At 35.3% G+C, this 10,474-nt stretch overlaps 1 protein-coding gene and 1 long non-coding RNA gene across 2 annotated transcripts in view; one reads left to right on the forward strand and one right to left on the reverse strand.

The window, feature by feature from the left end:
• The window catches only part of LOC138334968 (toll-like receptor Tollo), a 20,918-nt gene extending 19,463 nt beyond the window's left edge, over window positions 1–1,455 (reverse strand). Inside the window, exon 1 of the mRNA XM_069283855.1 lies at window positions 990–1,455. The gene's annotated coding sequence lies outside the window, so the exon portion shown is untranslated. The remainder of the gene's footprint in view (window positions 1–989) is intronic.
• Window positions 1–9,625, forward strand: part of LOC138334987 (uncharacterized) — a 19,172-nt gene extending 9,547 nt beyond the window's left edge. The window contains exons 2-3 of the long non-coding RNA XR_011210218.1: window positions 2,965–3,097; window positions 8,868–9,625. This is a non-coding gene — a long non-coding RNA (uncharacterized lncRNA). The remainder of the gene's footprint in view (window positions 1–2,964; window positions 3,098–8,867) is intronic.
• Window positions 9,626–10,474: the final 849 nt, after the last annotated feature.

The following is a 10,474-nucleotide window of genomic DNA, read 5'->3' on the forward strand; positions in this document are numbered from 1 at the left end:
AATATGTCATATTATTATATCTTTCAACTTTTCAAGATTGACAATTTTAGATGCATAACTGACGCCTCATTCAATTATATATCATAAATGTTGTTTTAGCAAGCAAATATGTGTTAAAGGCTTAAAGAATGTAAATTGCTTATAACAAGTGAATGTTCTAATTAGCTGACATTTATAATTCATATGAATGTTATTTTCTAAACACTTGGTTATACTTGCAGTTATAGATAGGATTAGACCCCAATTTATCTACCAGCGAATTATGAACCCTTTTATTATAATACAGGACTGTGCAATACCTGATTATTAACTAACTATTGTTACTCAGTGCATTGAAAAAACAAACAACCCGAAAGTGCATTTTTAATAAAATTTACATCGCACGCTCGTCTATTGTATTTGATTTTCATTGAACACGGTAGGATTTTAATGGAACTTGCTGTTTTAATTCTATCAAGCCAGGGGTTTAGAGCCATTTTAATTAAACGAACATCCTAAATAATAACCAAAGCCTCAACCCCCTCACTCCGTCGTAAATCTGACTTAATGCGACAGACACAGAATGGAGCAGGGATGTTTTCTTCAAAATGTAATTCATTGCCTCAAAATAATTATAATGCGGATTTTAAGACCATTTTCTCGCAGGTCTAATTTTTAAGCTTTTTAAAAACTTGTTTCTCTTTTGATCCGATGAAGAAAAAGATAGCGGTGTTATTTAGATCGTATTAGTGATAGTTGTTCAGGCTAGCCTCATGTGTCAAGCCACCAGCAATAAAGCATCGCGAATCAGCAGAGTTTTACCACCTAAATCTAAAAAGTTCAAATACTAATCCTAGCCTGACGGGGAATTGATAAATCTTTGTGTCTTCATAATCACCGTCAAGCGCTATCAATTATTAAAACGAGCAAATATTTGTGGACGTATGATAAAAACCCAGCAGCAGAGTTTTCTTTTAAATTAATCGATTTTTATATGAATTGATACCTACCTGACCCGTGGAATATAATCCGCTTTTGTTAGAACATTAAAACATTCTCCCAAATTTGTCGTCACATTGTAAAGCACTGCGAACTCTATCTACACAGTCCAGTGAATTACGGGGTAAGTACAACCTTCCTCTCCTTGTGTGTATGTGTATGTACTGATACACTCAGTATATCGTGGGGAGATCAAGATGTCCCTCCTCCATCAGCCCCTCCAATAGTCCCATTAGGCTCAAGTCCTTCTCCATACACGCCACGAGGTTCAAAACAGATATGTCAAAAATATCAGTTTGGTAGCTGCTTTGTTCCTTTCTTTTTTATAACTAAAAATCAATCACAGAGAGACGCGAGATGAAGACCGAAGCCTCCACGAGTTTGCTAAGTGCAGCCGTGTGATAGTTTCCCGCGCTCTTTGTTGATACAGAAGCTGGGATGACGAGATCGGTGTCAGGCGCTGGGACGCTGAGCTCCTCGCGCTGTCTGTTTCATGTCTGTTTCACCGTAACGTACAACCCCGCATAATAATATTTCTTTCAAAAATGAAATGAATCACAGCGTTTTCATTATGCGAGTATTGGTCCATGCATCGCAGAATAATTTCACGCTAAGATGACTATTTTCAATTTCCCAGGATGCAGATCTCGCCTGAGGTTTATCATAGCCAGATGTCTCCATACCGACGACAAAGCTGGGCTCCTTTAATTCTTTACCCTCGATACTGTTATCAATGTCTTTGGAATATTAAAGTCAAAATAAGAAAAGGCTCTTTCATTTTATCGGCGCTATCGATGTAATCGATCTTGTATTTCTATGAATATATAAATGCATGAATTTCAAAAAGTTGAAATTACCATTCTTTGATAGAATTATTTTTCTTAAGTGAATGTCATAAAGTGCTATTGATTCGAATTCTTATGAAATGCACATTGCAAGGAAATGAATAGGACTTCTAGCAATATCCTTCATGTCGAGAGGAATTAATCTAATTGGAATCTGCTATTCAAATACTTGACATAAATACAGAATTTAAAACTGTTTTCCAATTTCACTTAATTATGTTTAACAAGAATTGCACTAATAAAGTAGATTAGTTATAAGGGAAGGAACGTAATAATGTACTTGATCGATCAATATAGATGGGGTAGATGCTGTCGTTTAATCATGGGCACTCTGGATCTCGAATTATTGAAAATTTGTTCGTTTAAAACAAGTAGATGATTACTCACCTAAAGCATTCTTTATCTGCTTTATCTTAATATGTACTGCTAGAGCAAAAAAAAAAAAAAAAAAACCCAAAAAAACAGTTGTAGAATTCGTAAAACAGCATCCCACCTCATTGAGCTTGTATTTGGGATTCATAAAATATTTATATCATTATGACTTAATTTATATGTAAATGAACTTCTCCATTTATACCGTTTCGTTAATTTCACTTCTGCTTTATACAGTTTCTTTTACTGTTTTTTATATGACATTTTGAATATTGTCTTAACATTACCGTAAAAGGTGACTAAATGGAATCCTTTTTAGGGTTGTCTTTTGTGAGTTTCGAGATAATAGAGGGCGAAATCATACCTATACCTAACAACGGTAACTACAGCGGTCGGGATCTTTATTAGCTTTACTCACTGATGTATGCTTATTAATGAGTTTTACTGTTGTAAAGACATTATACCTTAGAAATAATGGTAACTGACCTGCATAGATGTCTCAATGAGGGAAATATCCATGTTAATAAAATGTATAATACAACTGTACAATCAGTGTGGGTAGTGTCCTTCTTATTTGAAACTCGATCTAGATATACCGTACAAAAATCATCACCTCGCCATTCTGAGGCAAGCGACATATTAACTGCGGTACACCTATAATACAACATGGCGCTGGAGGGAAATTTCATACTGTACTTTCAGAAAATAATTCTTCATAAACTCGATTTAACGTTATCCCACTACGTAAAATCAATTGTTGTCTTTATAGGTGCAGTATGGCGTCCCGTTCTGGAAACGGTTATAGAACCATTCACACCTAGACGCGTGCAGCTGACTTAATTCCCGTGCTTATGTAAACTGAAGTATTGAATTACCTAAAGTAGCGATACTGGAAAAGGAACGTATGTATTATCAGCATAGCATGTTTCAGGCAGTAGGGTAAAAATACCAGTACATTTCTAGGAAACAGTTGATTGGAGTTTTATGATGCACTTTCCCTGTATATTTATTTGAGGCGTCGTACTTTCAGTATTGCACGCAGTTTTTCAGTGGTTTGTAGAGTCGGCTAATATTGAAACCATTCCATTTTACTGTAGAAGAAATGATCCACAAAGATATACTAACACATAACGATCTGTATAACGTACATACCGTTCAATTTCAATAAGGGTGACCAGGTGAGAGTATTATCTATAGTTAAAAAAACACCATTTAAAGTTGCTCCACCGCTGACAAATGGTATTTTTTCACTATCAAAAACAGAAGCAGACGATTTAGTATTTTTCTTCTGTTACAAAAGTTACTTACTTTACACCATTACCACCATTGAAAAGTTTGAGCTTCTAATTTTACTTCAAGTTAAAAATATCAAAAATAATTAATTGCATCCCGAAAAAATTCCGTGGCACTATATTCTATATGAAATGAAGTACTGATTGCGCATGCACCAAAGGCGAAATAAATTATTTCATATTATTTTTGTGTTAATTAGGCATAAATATACACGATTAAACACCAATTATTGTTCGAATGATGAATATCATTTATGCTCTGTCGGCGGTGGAGCATCTTTAATAGAACATCATGCTACTTAAAAGTAAGCGTCTTCTGTCCCGTACGGAACATTTTTGTAGGCCCATTAGCGATATAAAGGTTTATTTTAATTTGTGTTTTACATTCTAGAGTATTCAAAAATCATTTTTGGAAAGGATATTTCAGTTCATAAGCATTTCCCTTTTTTCACATTGTTCAGTGTCGAATCTATGCAGACTTTTTGATAACGTATATGATATATATTATGTAAAAAGAATAAAAAAAATCCAATGGCTATGTCTTTTAAATAATATCATAACTTGACACAATTGTTCCGTTTGGAATATAATAACAATATATCTTTAAGCATCCCAAAGTATCTGTGTTTTGTCTTCACTAGCGGTCGGATTTGAATAAAGTGCAATGCAAGTGAATTGTAGGATAAGTGTAAAAGTTCTGTGGGAAAACCAAATAAAAACAGATGACTGTAATTGTGACTGAATACTGTTTCTTTTTTGTTCTCCTCTTTAAAATGCCAATCTCTGATACAAATTCAAGTTTATGATGCTGCATCTTTTCCCATTCAGGCTTAGTACGACGTGAGTGAGGTGGTGTGTATACAAATGTACGTGTGAGGTGGTGTTATACACGTTTTGTAAGTGCTTCATTCTGCATACGTGAAGATGGTGAATAATATTTAAAAATATATAATCTAACGATCATTAACTTGACATTAGTCATAAAATAATAATTTTCATGCATGGGTAATTAAACAAGATAAAAAATAAAATGAAAGAAAATAAAATAGATTCACGTTTATGTAAATAAATAAAAAAAATAGATAACGATCAAATAGAAATAAGAAACAAAATCTAAAGGTCAATTACCATCCACATACTATCGCATGTCTAATTGGTGTTGTATACCTAGCTGTAGGCATTCTGTTAGGCTATCAATATTAGTGACTATGAATGTCATAGCGCGCATGTCTATCGGCATGCAACGTGGCGAATACACACGCACGACATGTGCAACCACGTGATCACTTCGTGACCAAGACACGCTGTCTACCACGCAACATCAATGATGTCTCTTTTTTCATTTGACTAACAATTTTCAATTATTTCCGTTTAAGCCATTTAAATGGATTGTGACGGGATGAAATTCTTCCTTCGGGATTCCTCTCCATTGTTGTTCGAGCTACATTAGTTTCAAAAGTTGGCAGTCAATCCAGAAGCTGTTTTGTGTGTTTGATAAGGTCGTGCTGGGAATGTAACCATATGTCATTGATATTTTCAAAAAGCTTTTGACGAAAAAAGACTTGAAGGTCGGATAATGTCCTAGAGAAATGTGATGGAGAAGAGGAATCAAATTTTTTTTCCCGTGACAAAACACATGTACAATGCTCTGAGACAAATACGTGCTTGTCTTTGGCTGTTTGGCTGTCTTTAACAGTCTACTGTTGGTGTCATCGCCGTGACACACCTTGGCGTAATATGGATAGGAATCGACATACAAACATTGACCAAACTCAATCGGTTTTAGCAAAGTCACAAAGCGTAGGAACAATCCGAATCTCGCGAAGGCGACAACAGAGACAAAAAATGCATTTTATATATATTATCTTAATCTTGCCATTATGCATTGATGTCAATAAGAACCGGCATGTCCCATAGAATAATACCACTTATCTAGAGGTAAATTTGGGATCTTATGAAACTAATACTGCCTTCGAAATTGATTTACATTTGACATAGGCATTATCGTCCTTTTTTAATAATTAAAAGTGTGCTTCTCCAATCTATACTTGTAATATATGTTAATCCGTTTTTATTTTCCTGACTAAAACCTTGACATCTAAACTCATTATCTACATGTGTAAGAATGGAATCTGCTACTCCCTATGATATATGATCATAGATGCGACAGAACTGTGCACCTTTTCTCTTTTGTCCGTACTTCATTTTTCCTTATGCTAATATCAGCATTGCCATACATTGCCATTACCCCACCTTCAGCTTTTGTGTTGAGGGCTAAGTTCTCTAATCTGGATATACTTATTCCTTGTTAGCGCTCAGCAGTTTAATAGTTAAGAAGGCCAGTTTTGATGTTGGCAGACTTGTTTGACCGAGTGGAGAACACTGTTCGTTGTCTTTGACATCAATCTAAGTAGCACTCTAATATGTGTAAGTGTCTTATCACAAGAAGACACAACACAAACATACCGCAGTCCAAAAGCAACACCAGTCATCACATCGCCTAAAGGACAGACCGTGCAGCTGAATGACCTATAGTGTTGTTAGGGTGTTAGGCAAGATAAAACCAAACCAAACAAGCGTGAAAAAAAATCTTTTACGGTTTCCTCTCCAGTCACAATATATACAGCAATTTGCTTGTCTGGTTTGTGAATTACGAACAATGTCTACAACATTAGATTTTCTCTTTGAAGCTTGAACTTATCAGACAATAATTTTATTTACCAAGATATAAAGCATGGAAGCATTGTCATTTGATAAGATTTTGTTTGGAAAAGATAATCTAGCATTAACTATTTTCTGCTATATTTCCATTTGCAAATGTCGATATCAAAAAAGTGATTTCAGTTTGGCGCGTCTATAAGAAACTCTAGCCCTAGGCGATCACTCCTTGTTCCAATAAGATACGGTCTGGCTCTTCAACGATTCTTTTCAACAAAGAGCACTGCATGTCACGGCGCAATCAATATGGTCTTGATATTATTGGTATAGTCGGACCGAGAGAGGGACTTCCGACTTCGCTAGTGCTTGAAAGGGGAAAGGGCTATAATACAATGCCGTGTCGAGTTTTCAAATGTTGTCTTAATACCGTAAAGAAATTGCGAGATTTTAATTTCGACTTGTTCGTTTGAATTTTTATTTTTAAAACTTTTATTACTTAAAAACGTGATAATGGCAACGCTAAGACGTAGAATTGTATGTATGGCGGTTGTGTTTCATACAGGAGAACACTTACACTTCTGAGACAATGAATATATTCCTTGATAACATTTTTTGATCTAGTTTGATGGAATATGAAGTATGGTAGTAATTTTGCTATACATCGGCATTTGTTATATCTAATACTGATAACGCAAACATTTAGCGGTATCATTTTTGCGCTTATCTTTCCAGAAATTTGCTGTAAAATGTGACTGTGCTAATATCAATTAGTTTTTATTGTTAGTATTATTGCGAATGTGCGAATTAGCACTGCAACTAGCAGTTAAAAATCAATTTGAACTGAAATATTATTGAATAAGTGTTTTAACAATATATTTGTGTGCAGATATACTGTAGCCATATAACTGATATACACAAAATATTTGATTTTACATAATGTAAGAGTTGTAGTAAATTACGATAAGACAATAAGATAAAGAAATTTTGTGCCATATTTCAGACGCAAACATGGAAAATAAATCTACTTCTTCCATTGCAAAGCTGAAATATATATTGTCTTTTTATTTCCATTCTAGTGCTTCGTTTTTACATTCTTCAAATATTGAGTATGTCATCATTGTTTTTTGTCTCCACAAGTGATAGAAATGAATAATCGCAGTGCTTTTACTAAAGTCTAATAATAGTATACACTTATAACAAGATGTGATAGCGTATACTATTCCACATCCTCACAAAATTCACTTACAATCATATTTTGAGACATAGAGAGATAGTTGGCAGCTATATCGGCAGATTAGTTATAAACTTGCATTGGTAATTTCCGAGATTTGTCAGTGCTCTTTCTATGTGACTAGACGGTACGAGTTTGGGCCACGTTTCAAGACCTGTCTTACCTGAGATTTCTTGTTGAAGTTACAAAAAACTCTTAGCGCAACTGATGCTGTGCGGGGGAAATAAGTAAGGAGATGTAGAAAAACTTGCTTTCTACAGAACATCGTCATGTGTTATTGTTAGGAAGCAATATGAATTGCCAATAAGAACAAGACCCCTAAAAAGGTCCATTTGGAAGTTTAATCGGGCCCGTATACAGACATATTAATATTATGATCGTGTCGAGGATATTCTATGAGGCATTTTGCTTCATTCATGGACAAACAGTCCTAACCCTGTGAGAATGTAGCGCATGAAGCGAATTAATCAAAGTAAATAGACAATTCATGTCCACTGGGCAATTCCACAAAATGGCTGCTACACCGACCAATTATATTACTACAGCAAATATTCTGATAGAAGCGTTAAATGTGCCCGGAAGCTCTTCGCAACAATTTAGACAGCATCCACCTCCTTACAAAAACTTGCATGCCGTTTGTTAGTACAAAGAAATAGACAAGTAAATTGCCTTGAAAAATGGCCTCACCATGTTCCCAGAATCGATTGCGTTTACCTGCCGGAAAAACAGAGATATACAACCTTTACATTTTATCGCTCCACCTTTAACTAAATCAAGACAAATTTGTATAATTCTCGGGGAATGGTTACCGACGCTGATTTACTACTCATTAACTTGCAATCGATGAGCAAATGTCTGCGGGCTAACGTAACATTTGCTGAAGTCATTTGATTACGTTTTCTGGACATTGAAAGCAAAGGGATACGATCTGAACAAACGAGTAATACTGTCGTGGTCGCGTCCTAATGATGGCGATTCCTTACGAATTGTGGTCATGTGGTCAATATAGACTTTGGATGTAATGACGGTCTGAGAGAAACAGATACTTTGGCCTAACCTTACGCCGGTAATCAGGAGAATCAACTACCTTAGACTTCGACTCTATCCGTTCGATATATATCTTCATAGACTACAAAACGTATTCTCACTATTTGGCAATGTTTTCAACTATTAAGATATAATATATATATATATAAAACCCCAAAAAACATGGCACATTTTGTTTCAATGTTGAAACGGATCATAAAGCCTAGACGTGCTGATTTCTCACAAATTGGTAAACAGCAGCACGCGACTCTTGGTAGAAAAAAGCGAATTTAGATTAAAGAAGGAGCTTTTTATGAACGTCCTATTAACAGCCGGGGTCATATGAGGACGGCCTTCCATGTATGCGATGTGTTGCGTGTATGAAGTGCGGGTGTGTGCTTTAGAAGACTGTGGTGCATTCGTGTTTTGTCATCTTGTATAGTGGAACTCTTGTCTTTTTTATAGTGTTATATCACTGAAGGATGCCGCCGAAGTCACCCAGCAACACACCCCACCCGGCCACGCCATACTAACAACCGTCGAACCAGTCTATATACTCTCTATATGCTGAGCTTAATGTTCCTTTAAGCAGGAGCATTTTATAGGCTTTGGTGTGTGTCGGCCAGTGGACAGAATCCAGAGCCTACATCACAAAGGCGAACTCGCAACAGAAGGTCAAAAGTAAGGCGGGGACACGTTAGGAAAAAGAAAATTAGTTAGGAAGAAGAGAAAATTTCATAAATTTAGTCGCCTTTTACGATTATGGAATAGGTACAGCAGGTACAAATCTAACGCCCTTAACTCAGGGCCGACATAAAATGAAATCAACGCTAAGGTTTTACATTTGGTAAATTCTGGACAAACTGCAAATCTACATTGACAAAATTTAGCTTAATGTTTTATTGTGACATGCAATGTTGAAAGCATTGCACATTTTATCTTGTAACGTTTTGTTTTCATGTTTGGTATTTCGTTTTCATATTTTCAATGGAAATACAGTGTATTGTGAAATACACATAATCTCCTTTGTGAAACGTAGATCGGAATTTTTAATGCATGTTGTCATATGTAAAATTCATTGACAGTAGAGCAGGCGACACATACAATTGCGTCTTATCATTTTTGTTTTATAGTTTCATTCGGAAATGGTTGTTAGTTATATTATTTATTGTGCTATACAATGTATTAAAAAAGCATGCTTCGATAAAGCAAATTTAATTATTCCTTTATTTTTTTAAACTAAAGCAGTAATTGATACTATTGATACAAAAATAAGTATTTGTTACTTGGAATGGAGATCGATAGCAGCTTTGTGGGTGGTAACGAAGCACAGGGTCGGAGTTTAGGAAAGACAGACGTTTCCATTCAAATGTCATTTATACCACAGTAATGGATCCCTGTATTCCGGTTTTGTATGATACCTTACTTGCTGTTTTCTGTCTTGTATATTCCAATATATTTCAAACCATGTTACAATAAAGCACGTTATCAACCAATTCATCAGGTGTCATTGTCAGAATTCTCGGCACCACGTGTATATTGTTTCATAAAAAGTAGTGTTACTTAGATGGTCGTGTCATCTCCGTGTTATCTATCACAAACTGTGGGCTGGCCTGTCAATTATTTCCGGTTTAGAGGTTATTCGACACGCGCTGAAGCTCGCGCACTGTCGTCTGCATCCTCTTTGCGATTGAAAGAGAGGCTACATTGCTTTTTAATTTAGTCGACAATCACTATCATTTGAAGATAGGTTGTTGAATCATGCTCGAACTGTGTGTGCTAAAGGGATGCAATTTTATAGTTAAGGTACTGTGTTTTCGACATAATCATATGAAACGTTTCTCAATATTTCGGTCAAAAATGTTCACATTTACGATGAATTAGTTACTTTTCAGAAAAAAAGAACAGCAAAAAACTGCAATCGGCTGCATATCTCTTAAATGTGTCATTTAAAATAAGAATGACGAAATGTTATGTTATATGACTAAAATCAAGACTAAAAGATAAAATGGCCTCATTTACGATGAATTGACTACTTTTCGTTAAATAAAATGATATATTTTTAGCATCCA

The sequence above is a fragment of the Argopecten irradians genome, chromosome 1 (genome assembly GCF_041381155.1).
Source record: "Argopecten irradians isolate NY chromosome 1, Ai_NY, whole genome shotgun sequence".
In the NCBI taxonomy this organism is placed as follows: Eukaryota; Metazoa; Mollusca; class Bivalvia; order Pectinida; family Pectinidae; genus Argopecten; species Argopecten irradians.